This window comes from Phalacrocorax aristotelis, chromosome 10, assembly GCF_949628215.1.
Source record: "Phalacrocorax aristotelis chromosome 10, bGulAri2.1, whole genome shotgun sequence".
Classification (NCBI taxonomy): Eukaryota; Metazoa; Chordata; class Aves; order Suliformes; family Phalacrocoracidae; genus Phalacrocorax; species Phalacrocorax aristotelis.
Genome location: NC_134285.1, coordinates 2,120,759 through 2,136,551, shown reverse-complemented (window position 1 = coordinate 2,136,551; position 15,793 = coordinate 2,120,759). Strand labels below are relative to the sequence as shown.

The 15,793-nt window shown below is 45.5% G+C and overlaps 1 protein-coding gene across 3 annotated transcripts in view; it reads right to left on the bottom strand.

Annotated features, from left to right (window-relative positions):
• MSLN (mesothelin) overlaps positions 1 to 15,793 on the bottom strand; it is a 79,295-nt gene that overhangs the window by 46,464 nt on the left and 17,038 nt on the right. Inside the window, exon 4 of one of the 3 annotated variants that reach the window (XM_075104680.1) lies at positions 6,138 to 6,303. The exons of the other annotated variants lie outside the window; for them this stretch is intronic. The gene's annotated coding sequence lies outside the window, so the exon portion shown is untranslated. The remainder of the gene's footprint in view (positions 1 to 6,137; positions 6,304 to 15,793) is intronic. 3 annotated transcript variants of the gene reach the window in all.

The window sequence follows — 15,793 nt, the reverse complement described above, 5'->3', positions numbered from 1 at the left end:
GCACATAATGACTGAGACCCCAGGATAAGCATGTCCATCACACTCTAGCAGTCCATCACTTCCCATTTATTCTTCTCCCTAGATGCACATGGAGAGCGTAACAAGCACTGGGGTTCGTGACATAATGCTCAAAGGCATTTTCCAGATCCTGAAGCCACATTTTGCCTCAATGACAAGAGCAGACCTGGAATCCCTGTTCAAAGGGACACTGACCTTGTATCTAGGCTCCATCACTCACAATGAATTAATGACACTGCCTGCTCTCAGTGACTGCCCACTCTTCCACGTGATGTGAGTATAAGTCCAGCTCAGCGTCTCTCATCTGCGTGCGCTGTAAAGGAGAATGTCACTGCGGCTACGGGGAGGGATCCGAGTGACAAGTGAGAGGAAAAGCTGTGAATTCATCTGTGCCATCAGAGAAGACACTCCTGGCTGTCTGCGCTAAAAACGTTATTAGCTTGGACCTGTGAAAGCCACGGCATATAACTGATGCTGACATGTGTCTTCTCTCTCCTTGTCTTACAGAGTGAGAGGTTTGGACTATGCATTTGATGACATGACAACAGAGACAAAGACTGATATAACCCAATGGATTGTCCAAACTCTTCCTCCCTTAAGTGAGCCTCCTCTTCCCTCTGAGTTTATTCAGGCATCTGGTGTCCCTCGGACCTCACTGACACTTGAGTTTCTCCTGTGCCTAGGAGTTTTCAATAATTTGGAGCCAGAGGTTTTTGTAGGCTGTAAATGTTGCACTCCAATTATGCCTCAATAAGCCAGTCCCACCCTGGTGCAGCTGCCCCAGTCTGAAATGGAGAGCAGCCCTTGTTCCTGCAAAGGAGCAACATCAGATTTGCTCATTGACTGAAAAAAGGGGGATTTTTTTTTTTTTTTTAATAACATTAATTGTGCCCTTATTAAAAGCACAAACTGCTTTTAGGAGTTACTGAACCACTGAATTATGTTTCCATTTCAACATCCTTGTCTTACAATGTTTGTAAGGAATAAAAGTTGAAAAGTAACGAAGCAAGAGTGTCCTGATTTCTATGAAATTACTAGACACCCCTCTGTGACAGTCTTCCAGGAACTGCACTGACAGGAGCCAGCCTGGTTAAAACCAGGCTGATTCGCTGCTTAGATGCATGCTAATTGGAAATATTTCCTCGATCATTTCCGTAAATACCCTGGAACGATCTTAGGTTTTGAGAGTCTTAAACTGAAACGTAAATAATTGTTATTGCTGCATTTTAGATTGTCAGATGGATGAAAACTGGATGACACTTAATTTCCGGAGATTCAGATCCACAGCCAACATCACAGACTTTGTTGCTGCCTATGAAAACTTTACTGGGGTAAGACTGCTGATTTAGACACTTTGTGAAATTTTACCACCATTGAGCAAAACTATTTCTATTTCTTTTTTAGACAGTCACACAATTCATAGTGGGATTTATACTCTGAGAGACAGACAGTATTACAATATAGTTCCAACAACAAACAGGAAATTAAACCATGTTGCCCTTTCCATTAGAAACAATGGAAATTTTTCCATCCTCCTCAGGAGACACAGGATTTTCCCTCTGCTATGGGAAGAGTTCGACTCCAGTTTCTGATTATTCCCCTGCATCTCAGTTCCAACAACCCCCACGTAGTTGGTTCATTTTGCAACAACCCAACATCGAGCAGAAAGGATGGGTGCGCAGCTACAGCACCTGCATGGGAGCCAAAGGATCTCTAGATCTCATCCAGATTCTCTCTCTGTCTTTGAGGAGTTCAGGGCTGGTTATGAGACAACTAGGTGTGTTTTCCATGGGGCACCGAAGGGATGTTTCCATGGAGAGTATCAGAGAAGCCTGAACTGGGGCCTGCCTCGCTCTCACCCCAGCACGAGAAGGAGCTCTGAGAGGTACCCAGCTCACCTGGGCCAAGCAAACACCTGCAATCTCTCACTAGCCATTCAAAAATGAATCTTTTTCCATTAAAATCTAACACTTCTGGTGCAAATACTCTCTCCTATTTCAAGACTACAAAAAATAGCGTCTGTCTCAGTCTCACACCGTTGCTCCAGCATGAACATTAAATATCATAACCTGCATCTGCCAGAGGAGAAAGTCCTTGTCCTTGAAGACAAGGTGTGCAGGAAAGCTGCAGGCACACATGCCAACAGTGTCAAGTCAAGGAAGTACAAATGTATATTTATAAGGAATTCTCTCTGTCTCTGTTCCAGATGGCGTTCCTGGAGGAGTTGACTGCCGTCCAGCTTGCCCAGTTAACGCTGTCCCAAGACGTGTTCAGCAATGTTGCTAACATTGAACAAATCTTTGACAGGCTAACCGAGCTGATGGGTCTCCGTGAGTTGGCCGCTTACTGGGATGAGCTTAACTCTGCTTTAGAGGAGGTAACTGCAGACAGCTTGTTAATGGGGCTCAGTGGGAGAGGTTTGCAAGGACAGAAGTCTTCCAACGGTAAATGTGCAATAACCTAGAGCAAAAGGAAGGTGATATGACAGGTTTGCCAGGGAAGTTTGCAGCAGGTTTGAGGCCAAAAAGAGATTATGTCGTTGCATGTTGCATTCCTCACACATTTAGTCTGTGCTTGGGTTTGACACAGCTGCCACCAACCCCTTCCCACCTCTGCCTGCCTGAAAGACGCAGGCTGGATCACCAGCCTTTGTAAAAGAATAAGGCTCAAAGTGGTCCCTAAAGCACCACTAATTTATATCATATTAATTCACCCAAATTTACGATTTTTCCTAGACTCAGCCTGTAGCAATTCCTCTCCCAGATACACAGTTCTGACTGTGCACCCAGTGCCAATTATTTGCTGAGGTTCCTCTAATACAACAATAAGCTAAAGGCCCTTCTTGGCTCCCTGTAAATGCAATACCTTTCGTCGGACCAACAGAAGATATGCAAAGTCTTAGCCTGCAAGACTCAGACCCTGCAGGTCTCTCCCTCAAGTAAAATCTGACCACAGAGAGAAGACTTCCTACTGGGTCATGGCATCACGACTAACTCAGCTCTCCCCAGGACTTTGAAAGCTAGCTTTGTACCAGAGCAACCATCTTTAATTCCCTCCATTTGTCCAGAAGATGAAGCACATGCCTAGAATGGTATAAAGCTAGCCTCAGGCCTGCAGAAATCATGATTGTTACTCTTATTATTTTGCTTAAATAGAAAACAATGAAACTCTTTAGAACCCATCTGCTCCCACCTTGTTTGTTGAGAAAGCAGGGCTCTAGCGTGGAGGTAGAGTCTCGCCTGGGCTGTACTCACCGAGACACTGGCGGCAGCTCCTGGAGGCAGCTTCAGACACTTAGCAGCTTTGTCACGTCAGCCAGGTCCTTCACTGTTCCCCTGGGACCTGGCTTTGCAGGGTGCTCAGCATTCTCTAAGAGGCAACAAAGCTCAACAAGAGCTTAAACTACTACTTAAACTACCACAGATGGCCACTGACAGCCTCCACCAAGACACAAGGTGTGACAGCAGGAAGAATAGCAAAGGGGTGACAGTCGGACCTTTAATTCTCCCTTAAACAGTAATGCCATGAAACTAGAAAAGAAAATTCCCTTGACAGTGAAAATAACACACCTGGCAAAGTAAAGAGCTGACTAAACCATTTCTTGAGGCTCGGTAGGAACTGAACTATAAAATAGCACCATACAGCTTATATTTAGTGCTATAAAATACAGGACTTGTGAGAGTCTGATGAGGTGTCAGGGAATATATTTAGCATCATAAATCAAAAGTAACTCAGGAAAACTCTTCTATCTGTGTAAGCATGGGGAGCTATACCAGCTTGGCTGCCTCAAACAACTCCCAAACACAGAAGACCAACATCCCTGAAAACTGAAGGTCTAGAGGAGGTCTAGAGTTCCTCCTACTGTGCTGAATTAATTCAAAACATTTCCCTGCTGCAGAAGATCAAGGTGGGGACATCAAAATAACTTCCATTCTTCCATGCTGATTGTGCTGGAAATTTTGCCTGTGTGTAACTTGACGCATCACAGTAATTTAGTCAGGCCTTGGCTGCACTGTTACAACGCTGCAAAATCCTCCTGGATGTTGCATGATTTGCTATTACTGTTGGGTTAGAAATAGAAACTGCATCACAGAGAAAGTCTTCTCTTGGTTTTCAAATATTCTCCCAGAGCCTTACAGCTGCATTTTATGTTCCCGCTGCAGCCTTTTGCCAACACCTTCAACATCTCGATGGCGGTGAAGAGCACCATGTTGGCGAGAACAGTGGAACAGCTCCATTCTGGGCTCCCCGCCTTCTCAGACGATGACTATCACCTTTGGTTTCAGAAGAGGCTCGTGGCTGTTCTGCCAGGCATTCATGCTGCCATCCTTCAAGACATCCCCAACAGCATGTCCTGCGGCTCCTACAAGTCTCTGTGAGTCACGGTCACCCTGACTGAGGCTGTTTCGTGCTACTTGAGATTTAAACCATTTAGTAAAAGAATAATTCAGTGCAGTGAATGAACTGCAAAAGGAGGGAACACGGTTCCATGGTTCCAGAAAAAGATCAGAAGACACTTACTGCCACTCTTCTCACTCACTCGTCTTGCATGTCTTGGCAAGTCACTTTATTTGGCTTTTATTTACTTTGTATTAGCCCACAGGTTGCTGAATTCAGGTATTAATTGGACTCAAACATTTTCTTGAGACAAGATCCCAATCTGGACTCACTGTGGCTCCACTAAAACCAATGACAAACTCCCCAGTCACCAATGAAGTCAGGCTTTCAATATTTCACTTTGATTCTTCTGATATATCTATTTTCAGGGCAGCCAGAGAGAACAACCCCAGAATATTTCATGAGAGCTACTCAGCAAACAGGGTTGGCTCCCAAGAGTCCTTCACTCACTCCAGGTTTCCTTATTCTACAGAATTACTGGGATCAACGCAGTCTTCTCTGAAATCCCTGCAGCTGGCAAAATGGATGTATACAACTACATCGTGGCATTCCTCACCCAGCAGTCTGAGCTCACTGGTAACCCCGATCAGTTCAGCTAATTCTCCATGCGCCCTGTCACTCTCTCCAAGTTGTGGGACAGAGCTAATCAATCTCTTGCTTTGCTCAATACCTTCCGATCTGCTCGATTAAGTAACAGGTATTTCTTCTCAGAACTCATTCTTGTTCTCAGTATGAAAATAGAAGAGGGCAGAGCATGCCACTGGAGGGCTGATGCCAAAGCCATCAAAGTCAGGGACTTCAACCCTTTCCTTTGCCTTCAAGGTGCTTTAGCAATCCTGGATACCGATGTGCACTTGGATCTACTCTCCCATGTTATCTGTTTTCCTGTGCCCTCCCCATAGGTCCTGCCTGCTCCACCCATGCCACAACTAGAGACTGGTTGTTACAGTTCTTTGGAAGATTCTGCACAGAAGCGCCTTATGCTCAATTGGTTTCACTCTACCACCAACTGTTTGATGCGGTAAGTCTGTACATATCCAGGCTGCCTTTGCACTCGAGAGAGGATGTGCCAGAAAACATGGAAATTAAATTGCCCAGGTACGGGGTAACAGAATTCAATTCCTCTGTCTTTCGCCAGTATGCGGTTTTGGACCTCCTCACTCCCACTCAGATTGGTGACATGATGGTATACTCGGACACACTGACCCGTATGGATGCAGCAGTCCAGCTTGTCCAGTTCTTCCAGCAAAGTGAAGCTGAGGATGTTCAGATGAGTCTGACACAGTTCACCAAGGCTGCAAGCATGGTAGACACTACCCACGCTCTCTGCAGTCTCCATCCCCCCTGCAGAGACTTGCCATCTTAAGCTATTAGTTGAAAAACTGGCTTTGCAAATACTGTCATTCTGAAAGCACACTGTTACATGAGTAATCTGCAAATATCTGTACACATCAGGTCCTTTCAGTGACACAGAGTACTGTTCACTTCCATTTTGAATTCACCAAAATTCTGGCCTAGAAAACCACTTAAATAGCTCCCTCCCCACCTGCAGAGTTATAGTTCTGATGGCCCTAGCACCAATGTGTTCACCACATGGTTTTCTTTCAGCGTAAGATCACAGTCCTGCCAAACAACGACATCGCTCGGCTGCTCCTCCTGCAATACCTGACCAGCATGTCCGAGCGAATGAAGACATACACTGCTGCTGACTGGAACATCACCTTCCAAAGTGAGCTGTACTTCCTGAGACCCGTCATCAATGAATCAACCCTCGCCCTCGTTGTGCTGCAGGATTACGACTCCTTAGTTGTTGTGTAAGTCTTCTGGGCATTGCTGGGATCTCTCTTCAGCCAGTAAACAGGGCAACTCATGGAGTCAGGTTGAAACCTGAAAGACAGGTGATGTGCTGTCAGCCTGGATGGCTCTAGTCTGGGTATTTTTTCACAGCTCTTACCCACACCTCAGTAATCTCAGAAGTTTGAGATGAAGTTACAGAGCCGAGCCATACCAAATCTAGGCCTTGGCCTGTGCTATTTGTACAATAGGGGTGGAGTATTAAGTCTCTCAGCAGAAATTGCCAGGTGAAGGAACTGGCTACAATATCTTGAAGAAGAGACTGTTCTTCTTGTCCAAGGCTCCAGTTAGAGGAAGTCACAAAGAGTCCATCATCCCGTGTGTTTCACCTGCATCCTTTTTCCTGTCCACCCAGTGTTACTGCGCTTGATAACGCTTACAGATACATGACTGAGCCCTCTAGAAGAGATGTAGCACTCTGGATTGCACGGAACCTCCAGATCTTGAAAGGTAATGCTGGGAAGCCACACATTCCAGCTAATAGATTCTTCCAGGAAAGCCGGGGCTCAGCTGGTGGACTCCCAGGATGTATAAAACAACAGCAATACAGACTCATACACAAAGGCAAGCAACTAGTGCACTAGAGGGCTGTCCAAGTGGAAAAATGCTGTCTTTCCAATGCTACCTCACACCAGGATGCCCCGTTGATCTCTGGTGACTGTCCCAAGACACAGTGTATATTCCTGGAAACTGTAAAAGACAAAAGGATTAAGTGATACTTCTGGTATCTAGACCTGATCTGAGGATCCTAGTTTTTCTTTCTCCCTCTCTATTGCTATTTATTGCACATTGATTTTACTTTCTTAAGGTACAAAGTGTCATTTCCCTTTGAAAAAAAGCAAACCCCATCCAGGCCAGCACCCTGTATCCAGCACTAGTCAGGAGCAATGTTTAGGGAGGAGTAAAGGAACCCAACCAGCATAATCTCATATTTCCCTTTTACTTTTCACCGGTTTCCAAGTGATCTGTGGCTCAGAGTCTTCTTGAGCTAGAAGTAACACTGCAATATATCAGTAAATAGGCAGCTATTCTTTTCCATCAGCTGGGATATGAGTTTTCCACTTCTCTGCAATGTCTGTATTGTTAAAAAAGAAGGACCGCTGTGGTGGGTAATTCCCTAAGAGTCACTGCGTCTTCTTCCCACTTAGATGGTCAAACTGAGTCCACTACTGAATGGATACAAGCCACCTGGAAATCCTTCTTCCACGATATAGCCCTCCGGGAAGTCAGAGCAACCAACAACAACTTTGACCCTGTATGTATGACCTCTACACTAAGTGCACATGGGTAACTGGGGCTTTCAGAAATGTTTATCCTACAGTAGAGAGCATTAAAGGATTTAATTTCAAGATTTGTAATAGAATATCTTCCCACTTCTACGCAGTAACACTAAATCAAAAAATAATATGTTTTCAATGAACAGAACACTGAAAGAAGCTCCAATTTCAAATGGGTACCCATAGCCAGTCCAAACAAAAATGTATGTCAGCATTTTGAAAGTCTTCCCGGTGCTGAAACAGCTTTGCCTGGGATGTGAGAAATAACTTCAGGACATAAGCAAGCCTCTACAAATCATGACCCATACGCACACAATTTGCAAAAAGTGTGAAAATTGTGAAAAAAATATTACAGCTAGGTCTAGTGAAGAGGGGGTAGGCTCATCTTCGGTGGCTGACATCAGTATTTCCTAGGCCAAAATTCTGGATGTGCTGAGCATCGACCAGCTGGTGGAATATGCTCTGACCTCCGATGCGCTGGTCAATGTGACCACAATGCAGGATGTCCTGAGTGCCCTGAGGGGTGAAAATCCCCAAATCTCAGAGCCTAAGATGAGCGAATTCCTGATGAAGTTCAATCTGGCTCTGACACAGGTATTGTAACTTCGTTATAAATATTTTTCCCCTTTAAAAAGGCAGGGATTCTCAGGCATTTCATGTGTGAGAAAGTCCTGCTCATGGCACCAGGTAAAGCAAGGATGCGTGTGAAAGGGAGTCATCGTCCCCCTCACCGTGCCGCCCCCAAAGAGCTCCCATGTAACAGACATTTCCACCCCCCACAGGAAGGCATGGCGGGCATCAGAAATGGTGAAGTAAGGAGGGAAATGCTGACAACGCTCTTCACGGACCTTTCCAAGCACTTTTATAAATTTGCTGATCTCGACTATGAATTCTGGTTCCTGGAGAACCTAAGATTCCTCTTGCCCAGCATAAACACAGATCTGCTAGAGTTAATCCCCGGAGACCTCAGCTTCCCAGCCTACACGGCCATGTGAGTACCACGCGCTGAGGAGCGCTGCCTGCCAGACTCCAGCTGCAGGAAACCTCTGGCAGGGGAAGCAGCGCACGATTTAGCATTTTCTTTCCCAGCGCAACTAAGTGCTAGCATTTCATGTGGATTTAAAAAAAAAACACAAAAGAGTCTCAACTTGATTTTTGCAGTAAAGGAGATTCAGGCGTCGTTTTCCACATACACACGTACTGTGTTTTGCTCTACTTTGGTACCTTCACATACCCTCCACCCCTTTTGTTCCCAGCTCCGGGACGGTTGTATGCCAACTCTCCCACACCTTATAAAGCCTGTGCCTTTTGCACGTCTTGTTATTATCCTTATTGCTGTAATGTAGTACAGCTGAGGCGAGACTTACACTAAATATTATCATAAATAATTTTATTAATTTATTTATTACAAGTCTTTACAGTCTCAGGCTGATGATATCTTATTTCTTGACCCTTAAAGTGTGCGAGGCCTAGACAACGTCTTTCCTGAGCTTCCACAAAACACATCCTATGCTATCTACCTCTTCATCAAAAGAATCCTGGAATCACAACTTACTTTTTCAGGTACTGGTCTGCTTTTGGGCATCCTCCATGGCATATTTGAATTGTAGCTGTCACATCTCTGCTAATATTTCTGCCAACTCCCTGTCCCTCCTTGGTTCAGAGAGGAATTAACTCGCAGGAGCAAGTACAGCATGAGGAGGCTGCCCGGCGGCCGTTCAGTCATTGGGCTTCCCAGGGCAGAGTTCTGAAACATCAAATATTGATTGCAGCTTATAGCCAAGAAACCAAACCACTTGGCCATCTGTTCTCTTCCACGATGCCTCAGCACCACGGCTCTGCCAGCAACAGCCTACCAGGAACCCCCCGGTAGCTGCCAGAACCGCAGGGCAAACAGCAGCTCCCCGTGCCCGAACGAGCCCCACAGCACTCGGGGATCCCCAGCCCTGCCTGTCACCCACAGCTCCCCAGAGCCCCCTGCTTGCCGAATCCCCCGGTGTCTGCAGCCGCTCGGGACTGAGGGGCAGCATGGGTCGCAGGCCTGGTTTTCAGCCACATTGTGGTGCGCTGAGAAAAAAGATCGGTTACCACGGTGAACTGACAGACTCCTTGTACTTTCTCAGAAAAGGTATTTCCTGGCACGTATGACAGCAGCCGAAGTTTCCTGGAACTTCTCTTCTACAGATTTTTACATTTTGCTCCTTACAGCGACCTCACTGACTTCTACAAGGACTTTAATGGGGTAAGGACACACGTAGCTCTTACAGCACAGAATTTATAAACAGTTTATGGAAATTTTGGGGCTGTCTTTCGGTCCTGGTATGATTTCAGTGAGTCAAAAACATTGCCTGATATTTTTTATTATAACCTTCAGACATAACCCTACAGATAATAATCCTCTTACCCATATTTCTGCCAACACTGACACTCTGAGACTGGAAACCAAGACAAACCCACAACTATTTAGGAATCTCACAAAGAGCCTTTTCTTACAAGGTTTCCACACTCAGACAGCTCTGTAAAAGGTATCAAAAGTTTCAAATGTTTTTCACAAACTGAACTTCCAGGAGGTATTCTCCTCCTCCGTAACTATCCCCAAGGGAAGATCCTTGCCAAAGAAATCAGGAGGGCTTCCTCCAGACTTTCAGTGTTAAATGCAGTTCATGATTCTTCCATGCATTTTATATAAGTGTAACAACCAAGCAGGGGCACCCCTTAGCCCAGCGCTTTCCTCTCCTCTGCAGAACTCATTGCCACACAGGGTTTTAATACTGCAGTAGAGTAAGTTATGTGATTAGCAATGGGAATAGAAGGACTATTACTTTAGTTAACTAGAAGAGCTGATGATTAGCATTACCTGTTACTCTGTTAGGACATAATATGGTTTTCATCCGCCCAGGCGAGGGAAGGCCCTCGCTTGGTGCTGTGTAGCACGGTGGGGACGTTCAGGTGGCTTTAGGGCTCTGAGGAGTCATTACCAGTCAGAAACATAAACAATGAACTATGTACATGGCTGAGAACTGTAACGAGTTTATGAGCAAACGGCCTTCTAAGTCTGTATTCCTTCTGCTGTGTTTTCCTCATTAGTATGAAGTTCTTGACCTTCTGTCTGCCAGACAAATAGGAGCGATGGTGGTTCTCACAAATGCTTTTAAGAGGGAGCGCCTGACCGTCCAGATTTTGCTGGAGATGGAGAAACGCTCCTTTGAGGAGCTGACTGAATTCATAAAGGAGCTGAACGCTGCAGCAGAGGAGGTACAGTAAAAGTTCCCCCCGCCAGAGAACAGCATCCCGTTACAAGTCTCAGAAATACTAAAAACGCCACAATGGAGAAAAACTCTCCTTCTTACGGTAATATAAGCCCTGGGCTCTGAACTGCTAGGTTAGAGCTCACGTGCCTGGGCTTCACAGAGGAGGATCCAGACAGAGTGGTTATCCTTACGCATGTTATGGGCTATACTGCAGACACCTTATGCATTTAAAAAGGTTGCTTATTTTCTCTCAAAATTTTTACTTCGTACCTTGGTTTCCCTCACAACTCACCCCTTACAGAAGAGGAATAACAATCTTCATTAGCTAAGGCTGTGGTCAAACGGCTTTTCTACTGGAAAATGTAGAGCAAAGTTATTATTGCAGGGAATTAATGAAATAATCTTGTTCAGCTCCAAAATTCATTGCTCCAGTGTTACACTGTATTGCACTACTGTTCATACATGCTAAAAAACTGGTCGTTTTCCTGAAAACTGTGCACCATGTGATGGGGAGAAGAGGAAGACTCTCTTGCCACTAGGCAGTTCAATATACCTGCGGAAAGCAGTAATTGCTAAAATCGCTTTTTGTGGGCTGGTTGTGATTCCAGAGGGATCTCACTGTCCTTCCTGACCCCCGGATTCGTGAGCTGCTCTTCGATTTTCTTTTTAAATCTTCACCGCTCAGCACTTTTACAGCCAATGAATACGCCTCCTGGTTTGGTTCGGAGCTGCGGCTATTCCTGCCAGCTATGAATGCCAACTATCTGCAGCTCCTGCCTCTGGATATTGACTGCCAGTCTCATCAAAACCTGTGAGTCATGAGCAGCCAGCTTCCCTAAGGGTGGCCAGGCTCTCGCTACCCCATGAAACCAATAGGGCCACTTTTCCCAGAGTATCTGACATCTTACTGCTTTTAGTGTGCTGAGATTCACAACAGCTTTACATCAGCCAAAACCACTTGTCAGATTAGTACAGAATGCCTGAGTATAACTTCATTTTATTTTCCAAGCAGTTACCAAGGGAATAAGGAGGAAAAGGAACACTTTGATTTAGATCAAATTAAACATTTCAGTTTTACTGACGCTCGTACTTTCAGCTCATGTTTCGTACGCACCTAAGTTTTCCCTCCCAAAGGGAAAGTGCTCTCTGCAGATGTGTGGCCCAAGCCCTACTCTTGCTCTTGTGTTGATGCAGCGTGCAAGCAATGGACAGAGCGTACGAGCATTACACAGACGACCAGAGACTCTCCATCTACCGCAGAATACACAACTTTCTGGAGACCTACCGTAACACTCAAGGTAAGCAGAGACACACTACTCAAGAGCTTCTCTTCTCCCATTGTAGAATTTAACCTTTGTGCTTGGCAAATAATTCCTGGGTTGCAGTCTTCTAACCCAAACACTATACACAAGCAGAGTGTTTTAACTGCAGAAAGGGAATTGTGTAGATCTTCTGTGAAGTCCACTGGGATCTTGTTATTGCAGTTCACTTTACGTGTTAACTCCCGAGATGCTACAGGGATAGACAGTGGCATAAAAGTCCTACCACAAACTGGACAGGCAACAGACAACAAGATGCTTTCTGATGCACCGTGCTTGCTCCCCGCACTCTAGCAATCTGCTGAATCCAGCTGAGGCGGATCCGATGTTCCTCCTGTCCCACCACAAGACAGGCTTTGTTTCCAGGCTAACCAACAGCTCAGGAAACTGCTGACTGGTTCAATGGCTGTGGGCTTTTCTGCGTTTCAGGTGTCACCTGTTCCCTGAACGCAAACAGCAGCACATGGATCGCTGCCAACTATGGCTCCTTCAGTGCCCATGCCACTCTGCGCGAGTTCTCTTCACTCGATCCAAATTTCGATGGGGTAGGTCACATACTGAAGCTTGCTGTGTCTGAGCATTGTCGGCTCCTACATAAACATAGCTGATCTGTGACTTCTTGCCACAGCACTGGCGGTGATCCCTGTTATAAATATACAGGAGTTTCTGTGTTCCTTTCCAGATGTCAGCTCTGGAAAAGCTGTCACCAGCTCAGCTGGCACAACTGACACTGGAAACAGGGGCTCTGGCTGATGAAACAAGCATGATCACCATCATGGACAACCTACACACGCCATCAGATCTTGCTAAGTTCTTTGCCACGCTGAACGACATGGCATCGGTAACTTCCCTTATTGTGCTCCAAAGCTTCTCCACCCAAACACTGCAGCTGCTTGAATCAGTGCTCGCTGACGTCTCATACTCAAAGCCCAGCCCTGACCAGAGAAAAGAAGGGCTTATCCTACAGCCTCACTCAGAGGGAAACCTGCCGGAGACAAGGCTACAGGTCAAATCCTTGGATAGCTATTCCTAAAAGGCCTGGGGTTGTAGCAATCTTCTCGTTTTCTGTCCGGACACCAAGCCATTCTCCCTCCAAGGGCCTACGCTGAGCCATGGCAGGATGAGGTGGGAAGTATCACTATAGCTGAGTATAGCTCAGGAAAAACAGACCTAAAACAAGCACTATGCTCTCTTTCCAAGAGCTCCCTTCTTGGGTCCTTCACTCGATGCTACCAACCCGGTCACCTTTACAGTGACTTCCCATGCATGAAGGGAGAGATATGAAATAACCCTGAACAATAACTTAAATTGGGGAAGGCTCAGCATGATAAATTACATGTCAACTATACTGAAAAGGTGTTGTGTGATTGCAGGTGGAGCTTCAGAGCAGCGACCTTGCCCATGTCCTCTTAAGAAATGCCTTGCATAAAATAGCTCCTAGCTTTCCCAAAATGAAAGCTGGTGGCTTTGCTGACTGGTTTCAAGACACTCTACAAAACGTGTTGCACGCAGTGAATGAGATGGTTGTTGCAGAGATACCTGTCAATATTTCATGTGTCTCCTATCAGCAAATGTGAGTCATCCATTCCCTACACATTTATCTTAACTGAGTATTTCTATTTACTTACGCTGTATATGACTTTCTGGCAATGCATTCACATATTCCCAAAGCAAAGCGTAATGGTCCTGCTGAAAAGCAGAAGTAACCGCAGCAAAACACTCAGCATTTTCAGGCTTGCATGCAAAATACAACGAAACTCAACGAGTTTTTAATTGAAGCAGCTTTAGCAATTCTGTGACCTTCACCTTAAGCGACTGCACCAAGTACGGACCATACTTTTTTTAAAATAAAAATGGCCTTATCACATAGGCAGGCTACATTCAGTCTGATCTGAAGATACTTTACAGTCACTTCTTAAGAACCTCTTTGATAAGGCCTTGCAATAATGATGAAAGCTGTTGAAATATTTCTAATGGAGAAGTCTGTTACTGGAAAATTCTGATCTGATTAAATTAAAATACTTCCCATGACCATCCTGGCATTCCCTCCTGCAGGTTGAAGGGTTTCAACAAAATCTATGCTGGCATCCCTACACAAAACATTCCCCATGTTTTTGGATTCTGTAAAACCTTCTTGACATCAAAAGTGAAATCAGGTAATGGCATAAAAAACCCTTAATTTCGGAATGTCCTTTGAAAGCTTCCCAGCATGCTCTCGGCTTGCGAAGCAGCAGAAATTCCTGTAGTAATGCCCGAGATGCTCTTAATGCCACGAAAGGGAAAGGAAGCATATACTTATATTGCTGCTCCAACACTAGGGCCTTTTCCTCTTACTGATAGGATTCTCACAGCTCCTCCTGTATTTTGGATGGCTCGCTAACAAGTTTAACCATTGCCAGCCACAACATTAGGTCACCCAACACCGTTGAAGATAAACAAGCCCAAATGTAGACAACAGCACAAAAAATGTTATTACTTAATAATGAAGATTCTGGTCTCTCTCATACCAATGCAAATTCAAATTCTGCTATCTGCAAAGGTTGAGCGGGAGCTTGCAGGGGTGACTCGGGTTTCCAGTCAGAAGGTCAGGGAGGAACATGTAGTCCCCAGCATTCCCAGTGTCGTTATTTTTCCAGGTGTTGCATGCGGCAGTGCAACCCAAAGTACTCGGAACTGGCTGGATATAAATCTTGGAAATTTTAGCAAATATGCTGAGTATCGGGACTTAGTGACTTGGAACAAACACTTTGTGGGAGTAAGTATTTTTAATTTGTTTTTTTTCACTAGCATTCACTGTGAGAACATGGCGGTGTTCATCACACACACTACTTTGCCAGCATTTGCCATGCCTTTATGCGCCACGCAGCACGGGAGGTGATGGGTCACTTTCCTTAAAAAATACTCTGGCATTAACGTCCAATTATCACAAACATTTTTACTGCTTTTCACTGGCTAGTGGCACTTGCAGAGCTACAGTAATATTCAGAGATGGGATACTCCACATGCTGATGGAAAAAGGACTTTACAAGTCCTGTGGATATTCCAGCCTTGCAGATTTGTCCTGAGTCTTCCTGGAAGCATTTACAAATCACTCTCACATGCTTAAAAAGGTTGCCGTCTGCTTTGTGTCCCTTTCCACAGATGGATATCTTGGACAAGTTATCCCCACCACAACTAGCATCCCTGACGCTTTCATCTGACGCCATTAACGAGGAAGAGGATATGTGTCAGATCCTTGCAAAACTACACAACAAACCATCAGAGGAAATCTATCGGTATTTAGACCAGTTCAACCGAGAGGCAGCCCAGGTAGGGGTATTAACAGTGCATGTCCAGCATAAGCCCATGCAGTGGGGACTTCAGTTACCCAGAACCTTAAAGACATGCGCAAATAAGGTTTCTGAGCTTTGTCTCCACTGCAACAAAGCACACCGCGTACATCAGCCATCATCATGGCTGTCTGGCCTGAAGTATTCAAACGTCAGCGCCCAAGGCTTAATGGCTGGGCGATACTCTAGTGCACGCTCACGGCAACACTGAGGCTGTCCCAAGCAGAACTACTGAACCTCATGATCTGCGGCCCTGTGGAGGAAGCTCATCCTCACAGCCACTTCCCACCCGAGACATGCATCTGCCTGTGCCTGAGTGGTCGCAAGAGGCCAGCGTGCTGACGGTG